The sequence below is a fragment of the Myotis daubentonii genome, chromosome 4 (genome assembly GCF_963259705.1).
Source record: "Myotis daubentonii chromosome 4, mMyoDau2.1, whole genome shotgun sequence".
Taxonomy (NCBI): Eukaryota; Metazoa; Chordata; class Mammalia; order Chiroptera; family Vespertilionidae; genus Myotis; species Myotis daubentonii.
The window spans coordinates 112,705,626-112,723,861 of record NC_081843.1 but is presented as its reverse complement, the minus strand read 5'-3'; the positions used below and the strand labels follow the sequence as shown (position 1 = coordinate 112,723,861).

Genomic DNA, 18,236 nt, shown 5'->3' with positions numbered 1-18,236 from the left:
CTGCAGACAGAGTGGTTACATTCATGTATCATTTTTGCAGTTCTTAGCCTGTGTTCTCAAAATTGTAAAAAAAAAAAAAAAAAAAAAGGCATATTTTAACTCATGCAAGCCACAATTCTCTTTATTAGTTCCTTTAGAACCCCAGCTCCACACATTCAGAAACTGCAACATGGTAATGAAATGCAAGGTGTGTGAAGCACATACTTTAAAATCCCAAACACATTTTAAGAGATCCCAGAGGCCAGTGACCACTGCACCATGTGTGTTCGGTGAAAAAAATCCCCAGCATGGAGTATGTCGATTAAGTCCATTATTGAGCTCCCCTAAGCCACAGCCAAACACAAGTCGCAATGTGCTGGGAAGTATCAGTGTCTCCTCTTACTGAAAAGATGCAGATACAATCCAGCTGTAGAACTGAAACTCCAAATATGTAGTTACCCTTGGAGAATGGAAAGAACTAGAAGTCCCTGATACCTGGTAGAAACATCTCAGTTATTACCTGAATTTCTTATCTCATTCTTTCCTCTCATTCACCATGTTTTGTCCGTCACCATTAAATCCTCTGCTAGAAAACAATTGTTATGTTTGACTGGCTTATGTGGTCCCAAGTTTATGCTACAAACTTTTCAGATGTTTTCTCTTAGAGAAGAATGGTCCTTTTTGGACCATCTCTTTGTCTAACATCTGAGTTAGAGACAATCTTATTTATTTATTTATTTATTTTTATTTTAAAGGAGCTTGAGTAAGACGTTAATGATGAAGGCAACTAGGTGAGAATATATGAGAATTCAAATGCACTACCTTTGTTCTGTGAGTCTAAAATTATTCCAAAATAAAAAGCGTGTTAAAGAGATCAGCCTTCTCGGCCAAGCAGACATGGAATCGAAGGCTGTGATGAGAAGCAGATTGCTTTCATTTTCTTTAACTGCATTTATCTTATATTGGCATTGAGAAATATCCGTTTCCAAAAGAACTGTGAAACATTATCATATTTTCTTCGTTGTGGAGCAATTTGTAATAATAGGTTATTACAAGCATGCATTACCTAATAATTTTTAAAGTCCAATGAAGTATCAGTAGATAATAATATAAAGTACACACTATAGTAGGTACAGTTCATTGCCTTAACTAACCTCTCCAGGCCTTCAAGCATAGCCAGAGCGACAAGTAGTGACAAGGAATTAGACTGACCAGGAAAGCCTCGTGTCCCAGTAAAGAGCGTTAGGCTTAATATTTCCATTTCAAGCCACTCATCATTCCGTCTGACAGACAGTTTCCCAACCTGCAAGCAGGAGAAGCTGGTAGCAAGCAGCTGCCTTTTCTCCTAGTGTTTGGCTGGCACCACCCTGGTTCTCCGGACCCTGGTGCTAGCTCTCTAGGCTCCCCCCTGTTATACTGGAGTTGGGTTCCATTATCACCAAGGTCCCTGTAGGCAGTAAGATCCTATGGCAGGCAGTGCCTGTGTTTCCTTGGCTCTCTCTGTCATAATCTCCGTTATGGCCAGGGCAGGTCATCTCAGTGATGGAAGAAAAGCAATGAAGTGAGTTAGGCCACTAGATGGAACAACATTTTCTTAATGTTGAGAAATAAGCAGTTTTGCTCACTATCTTGTTTTTAGCTTCTATTTGGGAAGATGATAGCCTACTCATTCTTCAAATCTTAGCCAAAGCATCTCTATTTGAAGGAAGTCTTCCTCATCTTCCATAACTAGATTAAATCCCACTCACGTACATTCTCGTGGTCCAGTACCTCTCCTATGTAGCCTTTATCAATCATAGTAACAATTTTACATTTATTTGCATTCCATTGATACTTCTCTCTCTCTAAACTCTAAGCTCCATGAGAGCAAATATTATGACTGTTTTTTTAACTATCTTAATTCCCAGTTATAATTAAATTTAAAATGTTAAAATCATGTTAACCCTTTCCATATTAAAAAAAAGTTATAATTTTTCTCTCAAAGAAATAAACAAACCAAAAAGCTTATCTAAGAATGGAGTGATAAATATGTACAATATCTTTTTAAAAAATATGTGGGTGTTTTTTTTTTTTAATTTCAGAGTGAGGAAGAGAGAGGGAGAGAGAGAATCATAGATCAGCTGCCTCCTGCACGCCCCCTACAGGGCATCAAACCCACAACCTGGGCATGTGTCCTGATCAGGAATCAAACCCATGACCTCTGGTTCATGGGTTGACACTCAACCGTTGAGCTACACTGGCCGGCTATATATAATATCTTAATGGAGTTTTGTGTAAAGAAGCCCCAAGAAGGATTCCAAACGTGGGTTCAGGTTGCAGTTCCACCACTAACTAGCAGTATCCATGGGTCAGTAGTAGAAAGTATTGCCGGGGTCCAACCCCAGGAGGTCCAGGGGTCCCCAAAGGTGTGGACGGAGTCGGTGAAGAAGGAATGGCACAGAGGCAGCGTTCAGGTGATCATCATAGCTGGGTTCTCTTGTCAGGGTCTCCAGCCAGGTTCTGTAGCCAGTTCTCCAGCCAGGTTCTGTGTCCATGTTCTCTTGCTAGGTTCTCCAGCCAGGTTCAGTCACCAGGTTCTAGTCAGGTTCTCTTGCCATGTTCTATCCAGGTTCTGTAGCCAGGTTCTATCCAGGTTCTGTAGCCAGGTTCTGTCTCTAGGTTCTTCAGCCAGGTTCTCTCGCTAGGTTCTGTCTCTAGGTTCCGTGGCCAGTTTCTGTCCAGGATCTTTTGCCATGTTCTCTCGCTAGGTTCTGTCTCTAGGTTCTGTCTCCAGTTTCTGTCCAGGATCTTTTGCCATGTTCTCTCCAGTGAAGTTCTTCTGTCTCTAGGTTCTGTGTAGGTTCTGTGTCTAGGTTCTGTGTCTAGGTTCTGTCTCCTGTTGTCTTGTTACATCTGTATTTATACCAGTTGATTCCAATCCTATCAATCTCTATTCCAAAGGTTAGGGCGTTTCTTATCTCCATTCCAGGGAGTAAAGATTATGTAGCTTAAGCATGATTGTTCATAGTTAAAGTGATTAATCACTCGTCTGGCACTTAGTTAAGGGGTTTTATTCCTTCCCTGACTTCAGGGGAAAATCCCTACCTGGGGAAACAACCTTTCTCAGAGAGGTGACCTTGGTTAAAACACATAGTGCCAAGAAGGTGAGCAAACATATTAAGAACAGTATGCCATATATGCCAGGTCCCTTGAAACAGCAAGGATGGACCGGCACCGGGCAAAGTATAAGGCTTTAGAGTCAGATAGAACTGGTTTTAGCTGACAAGTTAGTTGCATGACTTTGAACAAATCACTCAATCTCTTTGAGCCTCGGATTTCCACTCAGTAAAATAGGGTAAGTGAAAATGGATTAGTTATAGTTGCAGCAGGAAAGAAAAGAAACACCCAAATGGGGTAAATAAGGAGAATTTCGTGGAGGGACTATTAACAAAGGTGTGGGCAAGGTGAGGGACACAAATTGGCACTGGCTGAGCATCCCAGTGCTGCCAAAGCAGGGAGCCTTAACTGCCGCTGCCTTCCTCCCTCCCTGATGCTAGGAGAGAAGGGGGTCCCGACACCAGAGGATTATGGGCAATGATGTAGCTACAGCAAAGGGCCTTCAATAGAGGAAAACAGCACAGTCAATGTGCTGCCTGGACAGGAAGCACCAAGGAGGAGGATAAAGAGCACTCCCTCTCTCCTCTCCACTCTCTGAGCTCCAGCCTGCGCCTCCCATTGGCAAAGGATTCTGGTTCATGAGGTGCACAGAAGATGAGAGAGAGTGCAGAGCAGGCATTAGGGCAAACAGAGAAGATATAGCACCAGTCCTTGCCAATAGGTCACAGAATGGTAGAGTGGATGAAATAAGATGAAACACATAAGGGTGCCCAGTACAATGCCTGCCCCACAGAAAACACCCTGTATGTGTGAACTCCCATTTCACCACAGCTTTGAACTCACAAAAAAGTCAATGGTTCTTTCAAACTCTAATTTCTACAGCTATGCCCCAACTCCTCTTTCTTTTACAAAATAAAACCCTCATTTCGAGGAAGTTCTTCCTTATGGCTAAACAGAAATCTTCATTTTGCTGTTTAGGAACATTTGAGAACACAACCTCCAACAGAGCCCCCCAGACCTAACGGAGTTTTCCTTTAGGAACCAAGGGTGGGAAGTGAGGAGAGCGGCAGGTGTGCGGACAGCTCAGCAAAGATGTCTCGGCTGGAGGGGACGGCCTATAACAGCGTTCCCTGCTCCGGCCACGCCTGCCTCTGCCCTGGCAACGTGCTTTGACTCTAATGCACCAATCAAAGTCGAACAGCACAGTCACTGAGCCTAAATGACATCCTAATTGCATGGATGTGCACCTAGAAAAAACGTGATTGGATTCATTCTATTCAAACAATTTGAGATTAAAAAAAAAATTAAAAGAGAAAGTAAGTCCAATGCTCTAGGGTAGGATAGAGGGCAGAAGTCAGAGAAACGGGATCAATTTTATCCTGAGTTTAGCCCAGTAAAAACCAGCGTTCCCCTCCTCTGTAAATTTGTAATTAGTTGTTGATTGTTTTCAATGGTCTCCGGAGCCAGGACGCTTGCTCCGACAGTTTACTGTATCAACAAGCGCACTTCTGTGCAGTTGCTGTTCTCTCAGGGGCATGCTCTCTTCAACACCCCGCCCCTGCCACTCCCCAAAATATCCACAAATGTATCTCCCTCGCTTCACATCTGTGCTCAAGCCTCCCCTTGTCAGATAGGTCTTTCCTGAGCACCTTATCCAAACAGTAGCTGCACCCATCATTCTTCCTCCCTGACCTGAATTTTTCTCCACAGCACTTTTGCTATTGCTCCCAAACAGTATTACGCTGCACTTTTCCAACATATGCACTTATTTGCCCCAAGACATTATATATATGATTTTTTGTCTATCTCTATGTATTTAAGTCCCATGAAATCAGATACTGTGTCTGTTTTGTTTCCCAGAGTCTATACCAGTCCCATTAAATAATGAATAATCAAAAAGTATTTGTTCTTTTTTTGTTGTTTTATTGATTTCAAAGAGGAAAGAAGAAGGAAAGAGAAACTTCAATGGTGAGAATCATCAATTGGCTGCCTCCTGCACACCCCCTACTAGGGATTGAGCCTGCAACCCAGGCATGTGCCCTTAACTGGAATCGAACCTGGGACCCTTCAGTCTGCAGGCTGACACTCTATCCACTGAGCCAAACCAACTAGGTCAAAAAGTATTTGTTGGCTGAAGATATGCAAAGTGTACTAAGAGAAAGGATTCTGTGCTTTTGGTTTCAGTATACGAAGTATGACTATAAGATTTACTTTATTTTTAACACACACCCTGAAACCTACACATTGAAAAGTGCACTGTCTTGTTTAAGGTCTTCATCTTTGGTAGCTATACACAATCTCATTGAGTTACCATTACTTAAGATTTTTCAGACTTTTGTTTTATTATAGACATCAGATCAAAGTCTTTAGAGTAGTCTCAGTTGTAGCAAAAATTCATTCTCTGAACATGGATTTGATTTTCTTAAATAGCCCACAGTCACACAGACTGAGGGCTGGCGAGCGACCTGAGTAAGCAGGTTGGTGAGGCTAGCTGTATCACATATTAAAGATACCAATGAAGTGAAAAGAGCTCAATTATCCAGAAGCTAGATCTGAAGACAATTATCCCCCAAGGGAGCTACAAACTTTTTTTATATCCTGTGGCCATTTCAACAGAACAGGAGTGTCACCCTTCCAAGGACGCATGCTGGGGGGAAACACCATTTTAATGCAAATATTCTAATTATGGTTCCAAACATCTTCTCCCTACCCATCCTCCGTAAAGGAGTGCCAGGTCTTTCTCCTGAGAAGACTTACATGACGGTTTACAGGAAACAGTTCCCATGAATTTCACGTCCCTTGAACACTTGGAGGACATGTGTTAAAGGACACATCCTCACACTGTTTTCAATTTCTGGGAGATGATTTTCCTTCTCCCTGGACATCTACAGCTATGTCAGGGGACTCGTGATTAGATCCTGCAGTGAGAACAATCACTGGAGTATGTCCCATGAACTGATCTCTTGTGTTTATAGCCATTCACAGTTTACATAGGAACTTGTAAAATGAACCAAAAAATATGTTTTCCGACTCTATGAGGTGTCTGAGAAATATCAGCCCATGGTATGAACGAAGCCAAAACAGGGCATCTCAGCTGGTCACACACACAGGCTGTTTGGCCACAAAGCTGAGACAAAGCCTTAAATAGCCCCACACCTGAAAAGTCCATTAGCTAATGAAATAAAAACATTTTGGGCTTGGTTATTAAATACAGCGTGGACATCCAAAAATGTTTACAGCTAGCAGGCCCATGAGATTAACTGATCACTTGGCCTTTTTTCCTGAAATTTACTATTATATGTAAACAATTTATGGTAGGTGTGGCCCTAAAGACATCAGGAAATGCTTTAAAAAATAGACCTTTTGAATTTTGTGAATCCAGGGACCTATGGAGCGCTTCAATTTAGCATTTTATGCTGCTTTAAAACACTGGGAAATGCCAGGGAGAGCTCTGGTTTCCATTTGATCCATGAACATAAAGAGGCTGACAAGGCACCACGAAAAGCACGTGTTCTTTTGCTTTATCTCAAAGTCTTATGCAAGAAAACATTCCCTGGTCATGACACTTTTTATTCAACATCAAGACAAGTAAGTATAAAAATGCATAGTTAGGTGATGAAGAAACAGTGCATGCCAAGACTTAAACCAGGCCTCTGGGAAAATGATTGACCACTTACCAAATATATTCCTTTATGTTTCTAAGAGCAAAGTTATACTCTCAATCTTGCTTGCACCTTCCCGATGGTAAGAATCTGAAGTCCTTTCTCTACCTTTCATCTGTCACTAAAAATATAATGAAGAGGAGAGGGGTCATACAAAACATCTGCTGGTAAAGGAGGCCTACCACCTATGTCTGAGCAGGTAATGTCTATGTATGTTTGAGGTGGGGGTGGGGAGAGAAGGAGGGGAGAGAATAAAGATGTCTAGTTAATAGTTAATGGCTCATAAGTACTGTTCTGTTTGCCTCCAAGAGACTGTAAATGAGTCACATAATCAAAGGACTTAGCCTTGAAGAGAATCTTAGAGACCATTTAATTCAACTTTTTGTTTCAGAGATGAAAAAGAGAAGGCCCGGTCAGAGATCACACAGCCGAATGGTGGCAGAGCTAGAGCTAAAATTCCAACTCTGACCCATTTTAACCCGTCCTCTCTCTAAATCAGTAAAACATATTTTTAAATAAAAGAACATCCCCTGCCTGGGATAGGGGGCGGGGATGGCCTAGAAGGGGTCAATGGGATGGGGGGTGGGGCAGGTAGGGAAATCAGATGTATGTAATACTTTCAAGAATAAGGATTTCTCAAAAAAGAACACCACCTCTGCTTCCTATTTAATAGTTACTATTATTCCATCCTTCCCTGGATTTTCATTTGAGAAAAAGCTACACTGCCCAGCCTGCGTGGTTCAGTGTCAACCTAGGAACCAGAAAAGGTCATGGTTCGATTCCCGGTCAGGGCACAAGCCTGGATTGCCAGCTCCATCCCCAGTGTGGGGCATGCAAGAGGCAGTTGATCAATGATTCTCTCTCATCAATGATGTTTCTATCTCTCTCTCCCTCTTCTTTTCTCTCTGAAATCAATAAAAATATATTTAAAAAGAAAAAAAAAAGGAAAAGGCCCTGGCTGGTTTGGCTCAATGGGTAGAGCATCAGCCTGTGGAATGAAGGGTCCCGGGTTCCATTCCAGTCAAGGGCATATGCTCAGGTTGTGGGCTCGATCCCCAGTAGGGGGTGTGCAGGAGGCAGCCCAACAATGATTCTCTCTCATCACTGATGTTTCTCTCTCCCTCTCCTTTCATCTCTTAAATCAATAAAAAAATATTTAAAAAAAGAAAAAGGCTACATTATCACTCTGCTCACTTAATCTAATACCAGCTCTGCTACTAACTGCGTAACTAAGTTTTGTTAACTTTTTTAGACCTCCATAAAATGAGTGAACTAGAACCGTTCTGAGGGAAAATAAGATGCTCTAGCTACTAAAACTGGAAAGGTTGTTTAAGAAACACTTGAGGAACAGGCCGCCTCCAGCCCAGCACGTAAGGAACTTGGAAGTCATCGCTCCCACCCACACACGGAAAAGGCTGAACAAACGGAAAGTCAACAACTCTTCTTGGACCCACGGGGAATCCAGATCATGGGCCCCAAATTCTGAGAGGCAGACAGGCAGGACAGAGAACCACAACTCACCCAGGAACCTCTGGGGGACCAGTACCAGAGTGGGGAAGCCTCGGGTGCCACTGATGAACGGGACAGTGTGAGCGCTAACAGCTCCAGGGGGGCGGTGCTAGGAGGCTCCCACACTTTTGCGAGCCTTCCCTCCAGGAGCCCTAGGCGTCTCACAAAGATGACTGGGAAAATCCCCTCAGGCTTCCGTCGGGGGTAGGGGCAAAAGAGTCCTTTTGAAACAAGCCTGGAGAACTCTGTTCTTCTAAACCAGCGGTTCTCAACCTGTGGGTCACGACCCCTTTGGGGTCAAACGACCCTTTCACAGGGGTCGCCTAAGACCATCGGAAAACACATATATAATTACATATTGTTTTTGTGATTAATCACTATGCTTTAATTATGTTCAATTTGTAACAATGAAATTGGGGGTCACCACAACATGAGGAGCTGTATTAAAGGGTCGCAGCATTAGGAAGGTTGAGAACCACTGTAAAAGAAACTGTTTCTCCAGAGCCTAACCACCTGGGGGAAAGGCAATAACCAGCTCCAGTCTGCTGCAGCCTCTGATGAAAAGGAAAGGAATCTATAGAGCAGCCCCTTCTAGTCTTCCCATGGAGGGGAGGGAGGGAGGGAGGGAGGGAGGGAGGGAGGGAGGGAGGGAGGGAGAGAGAGAGAGAGAGAGAGAGAGAGAGAGAGAGAGAGAGAGATAGATAGTGATAGTTAGTTAGTTTGGGGGGAGGAACATGAGAAGCACTTTTAAAGGTCACAGCCCAGCCTGGCCAGCATGGCTCAGTGGTGGAATATCGACCTATGAACCAGGAGGTCACCGTTGGATTCCCAGTCAGGGCTGTGGGCTGGATCCCCAGTGTGGGGCATGTAGGAAGCAGCCAATTAGTGATTCTCTCTTATTACTGATGTTTCTGTCTCTCTCTCCCTCTTCCTTCCTCTCTGCAATCAATAAAAATATATTAAATTTTTATTAAAAAAATAATAACGAAATAAAGGTCACAGCCCAGGGCCATAGGCTGATAAAAACTGGGACCTGCCCATACCAGTATAGAACACGTCCCCCCTCGCCCCTTACCACCACATCAAGAGGCCTAGAGACTGAAGTTCCTTTTACCTAGTATATCATGTCTGGCTTTCAACAGAAAAATTACAAGGATACTAAAAGGCAAAAAGAACCGTTTAAAGAAACAGAGCAAGTATCAGAACCAGACTTAGATATGACAGGGATGTTGGAATTATCACCAGACTAGGAATTTAAAATATCTATGATTAGTATGCTAAGGGATCAAGAAAATGAGAAGACAAACCACAGACTTAGAGAAAATAGTTGTTCAATACATATTTGATTAAAAGACTGCTATTTAAAATATAAAAACAACTCATACCATGGCTAAGTGGGATTTATCCCTGGGATGCAAGGTTTAACAAGTACAAATCAACCAATGTGATATATACACATTAACAGAATGAAAGATTAAAACCCACACGATTGTCTAAATAGAAACAGAAAAAGCATTTGATAAAATTCAACATGCATTCATAATTTAAAGAAAACCTCTCAACAAAATAGGTATAAAAGGAAATTTTCTCAACACAATCAAAGCCATTCATGAAGAGCTCACAGCTAGCATCACAATCGATGGGGGGAATAAAGTTTTTCCTCTAAGATCCAGTGCAAGGCAAGGATGTCCACTCTTGCCCTTATATTTAGCACTAGAGGCCCAGTGCACAAAATTCGTGCACAGGGGCCGGGGGTCCCTCAGCCAGCTTGCACCCTCTCCAGTCCGGGACCCCTCGGGGGATGTCTTACTACCTCTCACAATCCGGGACTGCTGGATCCTAACTGCTTGCCTGCCTGCCTGCCTGCCTGCCTGATTGCCCTGGCCACCTCTGCCTGATCGCCCCTAACCACCTCTGCCTCGGCCCCACACCCGGGACCCAGGCTTCCTTCCTCCAGCCGGCTGCAGGAACCCGAGACCTGGGCTTCCCACCCCCTGGCCCACCACAGGCACCCGAGACTGAGGCAGGCCACAGGCGCAGGCACCCGGGACTGGGGGCAGGTGGCTTCTCCCGGGCCGCAGCTGCAGTCACTGGCACCCAGGACCGTGGGCAGATGGCTTCTCTCAGGCCCAGCTTTGTCAGAAAGGATGTCCGGAAGATGTCCGGTCGAATTAGCATATGACCCTTTTATTAGTATAGATACCACTGGAAGTACTAGTGACAGCAATCAAACAAGAAAAAGAAATAAAAGGCATCCAAACCAGAAAAGAAGTAAAATGATCTGTTTACAGATGACATGATCTTATAGATAGAAAACTCTACAGACTATACCAAAAAAGAAACAAATTTTAGAAAATTCAGTAAATTATGACAAGATTTTGAAGTAAAATGTGATGTGTTTATATGTGCATGCACACACACACACACACACACACACACCATGAAGGAAAAAATTGCTAAATTTGATCATATTGGAAGGGTATAAAAAACAGGCACAAGGTGGGAGAAGATATTAGCAATAGAAGGCTTTTTATATTTGTAGGAACTCCCATAAGGGGGAAAAAAGGCAAATTACCAATAAATAGGAAAAAAAGGAGGGGTAGATACTTGAGCAGGAATATCATGGAAGAAGAAATCCACATGACCAATTAATATACGTTAATGGGTTCAATCACATATTTAATCAGACAAATAAAAGTCAAAACCAGAATGAGCCCTAGCTAGTTTAGCCCAGTGGACAGAATGTCAGCCTATGGACTAAAGGGTCCCAGGTTCGATTCCGGTCAAGGGCACATGCCTGGGTGTGGCTCAATTCCCAGTGGGGGGCGTGCAGGAGGCAGCCGATCAATGATTTTCTCTCATCATTGATGTTTCTTTTTTTTATTATTATTTATTTATTTTTTAGTTCACTAAAGTATTTATTTTTTTTTATTTTTTTATTTTTTTATTTTTTTTACTTAAATCTTTATTGTTCAGATTATTACATTTGTTCCTCTTTTTTTCCCCCCCATAACTCCCCTCCTCCCAGTTCCCGCCCCACCCTCCGCCCTCACTCCCCACCCACTGTCCTCATCCATAGGTGCACGATTTTTGTCCAGTCTCTTCCCACATCTCCCACACCCCTTTCCCCCCCAAGAATAGTCAGTCCATTCCCTTTCTATGTCCCTGATTCTATTATAATCAACAGTTCATTCTGTTCATCAGATTATTTATTCACTTGATTCTTAGATTCACTTGTTGATAGATGCATATTTGTTGTTCATAATTTGTATCTTTACCTTTTTCTTCCCCTTCCTCTTCTTAAAGGATACCTTTCAGCATTTCATATAATCCTGGTTTGGTGGTGATGAACTCCTTTAGCTTTTCCTTATCTGTGAAGCTCTTTATCTGACCTTCAATTCTGAATGATAGCTTTGCTGGATAAAGTAATCTTGGTTGTAGGTTCTTGGTATTCATCACTTTGAATATTTCTTGCCACTCCCTTCTGGCCTGCAAAGTTTCTGTTGAGAAATCAGCTGACAGTCGTATGGGTATTCCCTTGTAGGTAACTGAGTTTCTTTCTCTTGCTGTTTTTAAGATTCTATCTTTATCTTTTGCTCTTGGCATTTTAATTATGATGTGTCTTGGTGTGGTCCTCTTTGGATTCCTTTTGTTTGGGGTTCTCCGCGCTTCTTGGACCTGTAAGTCCATTTCTTTCACCAGGTGGGGGAAGTTTTCTGTCATTATTTCTTCAAATAGGTTTTCAATATCTTGCTCTCTCTCATCTTCTGGCACCCCTATAATTCTGATGTTGGTACGCTTGAAGCTGTCCCAGAGGCTCCTTACACTATCCTCGCATTTTTGGATTCTTTTTTCATTTTGCTTTTCCGGTTGGATGTTTTTTGCTTCCTCGCATTTCAAATCATTGACTTGATTCTTGCGCTCCTCTGGTCTGCTGTCGGGCGTCTGTATAATATTCGTTATTTCAGTCCGTGTGTGCTTACTTTCTAGTTGGTTCCCCAATATAAGATCGAGGGTCTTATTAGTTTTCGTGTAGATCTCATTAAGTTTATCGGCAGCTTCTAAACAGTTCTTGAGAGACCTTAAAAGTGTGGTTCTGAACTCTATTTCTTCCACTGACAATTTTGTCCTGTTTCTTTGTCTCCGCATTTTGTTATGCTTCCTTGGTGCACCCCCTAGTGGTCTTTGTTCGCAGTCTTATAGTTAAATCTTGATTGTTGTAGCTAATTCCAGGGAGGGTTTGACCTCCAGGCCAAGTGGCTATGAGAATCAGCTGTGTCAGCGGTGAGAGAACTTCTGTCCTCTAGGGAGGTGCTAATCTAGCCTTTGCCTGAGGCTATCCGGCAAATGCCTCTGTGCAGGGCTTGGGCGGGGCAGGTCGCACAGGATCAACAGGGTGGGCCAGAGAGAGCAGTTATGGCGGCTCTCAGTCCTGTCCCCAGGGGCTCTGCCTCTCTGAGTCCCAGCACCCGCTGCAAAGCTGGGAGAGAAAGCTGCACTCGCTCTGACCGAAGCCAGACAGTCCCGCTTCTCCCGTTTGAGTCTGGGTCCCTAAAGACTCGCCCGGATCTGGAGCTCAGAGTCTGCGACTCCCTCCGGAGTGAAAACGCCAACCGCGCCCTCCGCCGCCAGCCCGCTCCGCGCACTCCGCACCTCAGAATTTGACTTCAGCACTGCGCCTCCTCTGAGTGTCCGTATGCGTTTCTCTTTCCTCCTAGTTGTAGGACTTCCACTCAGCCAGCGTTCCTGTGGTTCTGGGTGATGTCCCTTCCGTCTTTTAGTTTTACTTTTGAAGTAGTTGTTCAAAGCAGCAAACTCCGGCGTTAACCTATGCCACCATCTTGGTTCTCCCTCATCATTGATGTTTCTATCTCCATCCCTCTCCCTTCCTCTTTGAAATCAATAATAATAATAAAAAAAATACACCACAGGATAAGATACCATTGTACTACAAACCAATTAAGAAAATTCAAAATGTCTGCAAATAGCCTGTGTTGAGTGAGAAAATGGCAACTCTCAGCTGTGCTGCTGGGAGTAGGCACTGGTACAACTACTTTGGAAAAGCAAGTGGACATTATCCACAAAAGCTGAAATATGCACATCCTATGATCCAACAATTCCACTCCTGGTTACTTCCCTGAAGAGGAACTCTAGCATATTTGCATTGAGGTACATATAAGTACTTTCCTGGCAGTCTGGTCCTTAACAGTCCAAACTGAAGTTTTGGAAACAAAATGGCCATAAACAGTAGAATGAATAAATACTAGTATATGCCTCTAATGGAATATTACACAGCAATAAAAATGAATAAGCAAAAAAGCAATATGGTTGGCTCTTAAAAAATATTAAGCAAAGATGACAAGATAAATAGAATATGAATCCACTTTCATAGAGTTTAAAAATGGGCAATACTAAAATTGTTACCCTGACAGTAAACGTTTCAGATCATTTAGTTGTAAGAAGGTATTAAGGATACCTGGATGCCTATTCCAATATTGATTCTTTGTAGGTACATTTTGTAGGAAAGGAGAGCGGTTAGGTAGACCTTTTTAGTCTAGGTATATAAAAGTGAGTGTGGTTAAAGGTGGTAGATTTTTGACTGATAGTCAACTGAGAACCAAAGTGACAAGTGAGTAATTAATTTTCAAAATAAACCTTAATCTCATGAAAATCCACCGGGAAATTGTTCAGGCACTGTCAGGAATATCCATCTTCTCCAAGCGGTTGTAAGTTACATCACAGGAAACGTCTATTCCAGACCAGGCTTGGGCGGTTTTCTCTTACAGTGTGTAGTGTGCAAAACGAAAGGAAAGCGAGAAAAGCACTGCCGTCAAGTGCAGGCCGGTGGTCACCCTGAGCACGGGGAAGGGTGGGGTGCTTGGGGGAGACCCCCGCAGCTTTCAGAGCACTGCTCGTGTTCTCTGGAGTAATTACAATCACACGTGTGGCTTTATTTTCTTTTATTCACTCATTAGACTGTTTTTCCTCCAACTAGTTTAGGTACTTTTCTGTATGTGTGTGCGTGTTATAATGCTCCATTTGAAAGAAGGTGATAAAGAGATGAAAATCTGAAGCACAGAGTGACGAGGTGGTTTGTGCATGTCACACGCCCATGGAAGATGTTTCATGGGCACCGCACTTTGTATGATGGAACCGCAGTACAGAGCTGGCTTCTCTGGGACTCCAGAAGCCCTGGCATTCCGCCTCATCCCACTGTGACTGCTCTTCCCCCCGCCCCTCCCCCCTCCCCCCCACCTCCGCCCTGGCCTGCCCATCCTCACAGCACTCGTTGTTTAGACCTCTCACTGGTGGTTAACGAAGTGCCTCACAACTGTTCCTGCACTGCTATGTCACCTTTCACATGTGTGCCGTCTTCCAGTTTATGGCTTGGCACACGGTATCCCCTGGATATACATTTATTCCTAAGCATCGGTACAGAGTCTAAGTGTGAATCCCACATCAGAGCAGGTCATGTGAAAGCCATGTTCCAATATTTAGCATCATCATTGCTCAAACACTTTTCTCAAGTCCAGCTGTGACTGTCAGACTTAAAGGCTCATGCCCTTCCTCCCTCGGTCAGAAAACTCTCCTCTTTCTGCAAACCCAAGGTCTGTTGGCAATCTGTAACACCCGTTACCCAGTTGCATGGCAGCTCCTTTTAGGACTCAGAAGGACTTGAGGCTTAAAAATTGCTAACTCCCTGTAGGGGAAAAAAGCCATCCGCTGGGTGGTAGTCTGACACAGAGTGAGGGCACAGTTTCCTTACGGGCACTGTCCTGGTGAGGCTGGGCTTCATTCTGACCGTGAACTGCTTTCCTAATATGAATTACTTTGCAATTTCCATTCAAAGCACAAAACTCAATCCTTTCAACAAATATTTGTGTCTACTACACGCATGTTGCCAAGACATGATGGTATGACATCCTGAATTTTCTTTTTCCTCTCTGCCGAGCAAGTCTCACTTATTGATAGTGATTAAGACAGAAGCATACAATTCCTGAATTAACAAGTAGCACTTCCCTTTGTAACAGGATGTATCATAGCTATTACACCCCAGGGTGACGTGCCAGAATATTACACAGCAATAAAAACAAATAAACAAAGATGCAAGTCTTCAAAGGTGGGTGTTGAAAAAAATGGTCCCAAAGTCTGGAGTCCCCCACTTATGTTCAGAACATGAAAGGTGGGGGAAGAATAGGGCGTGGGGGGAAGGTTTCCTCAGAGAGGCACCTTCTCCCACCTCTGTTCCCGTGCAGACATGTGGGAGAGAGACTAGCTCCTGAGATGAAGTCGAGAGAAGGCTTCAGGACCTCGCTTAGCGGGATTTCTAGGAAGATCTCTGTGGAGGGAAACCCTGGCATTCTGAGGCCCTTCCCAAGGGGAGTTAGCTCTTCCTTCTTGACTCCAGGCGAGAGACACAGACGACAGAGAGCAATGGGAGAACTCACCATTCATGTCCCCTGTCAGCGAGGAGCCCGGGACCTGGAAACTCTTTAGAGGACAGAGAGGCTGCTGGCTCGCACTCTGGCAGCGGGAGAAGCCGCTGCTGCAGGTCCTGGTTCCCGAGGCTGAGCTGCAGGAGGGACTCCATCAGGTAGACGGACACGGTCGGGAGAGAGCAGTTCAGGTCTGGTCGCAAAGAGCCACCTGGAGGAACGGAAGACAAATCCCCAGGTGGTTTACGAAGCTGACCCCTGCTTCTGCCCTAGACTCCTTCAGTGTATTCACCACAGAAGTCAGATAATTCCGTTAAAACCTAAGTCAGATCCTGTCATTCCTCTGCTCAAAACCCTCCAGCGGCTTCCCATGCCACGTGGGGTAGAAGCCCAAGCCTTCACTAGACCTGGGGGCCTGCGCCATCAGACTCCACGCCCAGGCCCTTACCCTCGCTCCCCTCAGCTCTGTGATGCTGGGCATCTGTTCCTCACGCCCCCCGGGCCTCTGCACTGCCAGGCCCTCTGCCTGGGGCACTTTGATGCCTTGGAGTCCTTATTCCAGGCACCAGACACACAACCTCCACAGAAGCTGAGCTTTGTGTGTTTTGTTCACTGTGCCATGCTCAGAACCTAGAACAGAGCCTGGAACAGAGGCGTCGCTCCATAAATATCTGTTGGCTGAATGAATGCATGTCCGTCACATTTCCGTGAATGACAACAGTCCTGGGTTGTTGTTCCCGGAGGAGGCCCAGGGAGATGGAACTCTCTTCTCCCACGTTTGCTGGCCACAGGGGTTGTTCCTCCTCATTCCCACGCTCAGTGCAGAGTTCAGTCAGCAGTGGTCATGACCCTGCTTTCTCCCCCCCCCCCACCCCCGCTCCCCTTCTGTTCTTTTGTCGAATAAAGAAACCTGCAGCTCCAGCATGCGAGCAGCATGGACCACCCTCGGTGCTGGGCACCTCCTGGCTGGATGAGAACTCAAGCAACCCCGGGAATGTTGATTCAGCCACAGAAGCAAAAGGGGGGAATCCTAGGGCATGGATCATGTGGGACCCCGTGTCCCTGATGCTAAGTATGATCATTATCATCATTTCTAAGCAGTGTTGAGAATACATGTCTTTCTTTGATTCCAAATTTTCTAGAAATGTGCTCCTGCCTTTAAAAACCCTGATTTCCAGAATTCCAGTGTTGGAGGAAGCAAAGTGACCCGGTGGCAAAGGAGGAAAGAGCAGGAAGAGTGTCATGTTGAAGTGGACTTCTTACCTCCTCTTCAGCGTGACTTTAAACCCCAAGGTTTTAAGATAAAAGGAGTATAGGATATTAGAATTAGCTGAATAATATATAAACAGTATCTCAGATCCAAATAAACTGCATTAAACACACACATGAACATGCATGTGTTCACAAGCACACACACAAGCATGTCCTGAGGGCTCCTCATTCCAATAGGTCACAAGAAAACCACAACCTTGTCTCTCAGACTCTCCCAAATGCCATGGCCTGTTATCCACAGGAGTCCGTCACTCCACTCGGCACCCCCTCGCAGCCACATTTCTGCACAGTGAGGCCAGCAGACAAGTGAAGTTACATATGAATATGCTGGAGCATTACTGAAAGCCAGAGAAAGTCTCAAGTACAACGACAGCAATGACAGCAGCAGCAGCAATAATAGCAGTAGTTAAGAGCAGCAAAGTGGTGCCCTGACCGGTGTGGCTTAACTGGGAGTTGTCCAATGCAATGAAGTGTTGCTGGTTTGACTCCTGGTCAGGGCACATGCCTGGGATGCTGGCTCGAGGTGTGTAGGAGGCTGCTGATTGACATTTCTGTCTCTCTCATGCCCACCCCTTTCCCCGCCCCCTTTCCTCCCCAAGGTGTGCCCTCTCATTTCTCTCTCTCTCTCTGGAGCACAGCTACAACTTTCTCCCTCTTCTTCCTTCAAGGAGCCTGCCTTTGCTTTCTCTCTCCCCCCTAAGCTCCAAGGCCCTTCTTCTGCCTCTGCAACTTGTTTCCTGAGCTCACGTAGCCCAGGTGACTCACTTTTTTCTAACTCTGTGATTTTCTGAATAAACTTTCGCTTGTAAAACAAAAAAGAGTAGCAAAATAGTAAATATTGAGCATTAATGCAGATTTGTGCCTCTAAGGCATTATGTCATTTAAATCTTCACATGCCCTTGATAGCCACCTGGCCTGGAGGTCAAACCCTACCTGGGATTAGCTACAACAATCAAGGTTTAACTATAAGACTGCGAACAAAGACCACTAGGGGGTGCACCAAGGAAGCATAACAAAATGCGGAGACAAAGAAACAGGACAAAATTGTCAAAGGAAGATATAGAGTTCAGAACCACACTTTTAAGGTCTCTCAAGAACTGTTTAGAAGCCGCCGATAAACTTAATGAGATCTACAAGAAAACTAATGAGACCCTTGATGCTATATTGGGGAACCAACTAGAAATTAAGCATACACGGACTGAAATAACGAATATTATACAGACTCCCGACAGCAGACCAGAGGAGCGCAAGAATCAAGTCAATGATTTGAAATGCGAAGAAG

General features: G+C 44.4%; 1 long non-coding RNA gene across 1 annotated transcript in view; it reads right to left on the bottom strand.

The window, feature by feature from the left end:
• The window catches only part of LOC132233779 (uncharacterized), a 99,800-nt gene that overhangs the window by 28,922 nt on the left and 52,642 nt on the right, over positions 1-18,236 (bottom strand). The window contains exon 2 of the long non-coding RNA XR_009452722.1: positions 15,695-15,893. This is a non-coding gene — a long non-coding RNA (uncharacterized LOC132233779). The remainder of the gene's footprint in view (positions 1-15,694; positions 15,894-18,236) is intronic.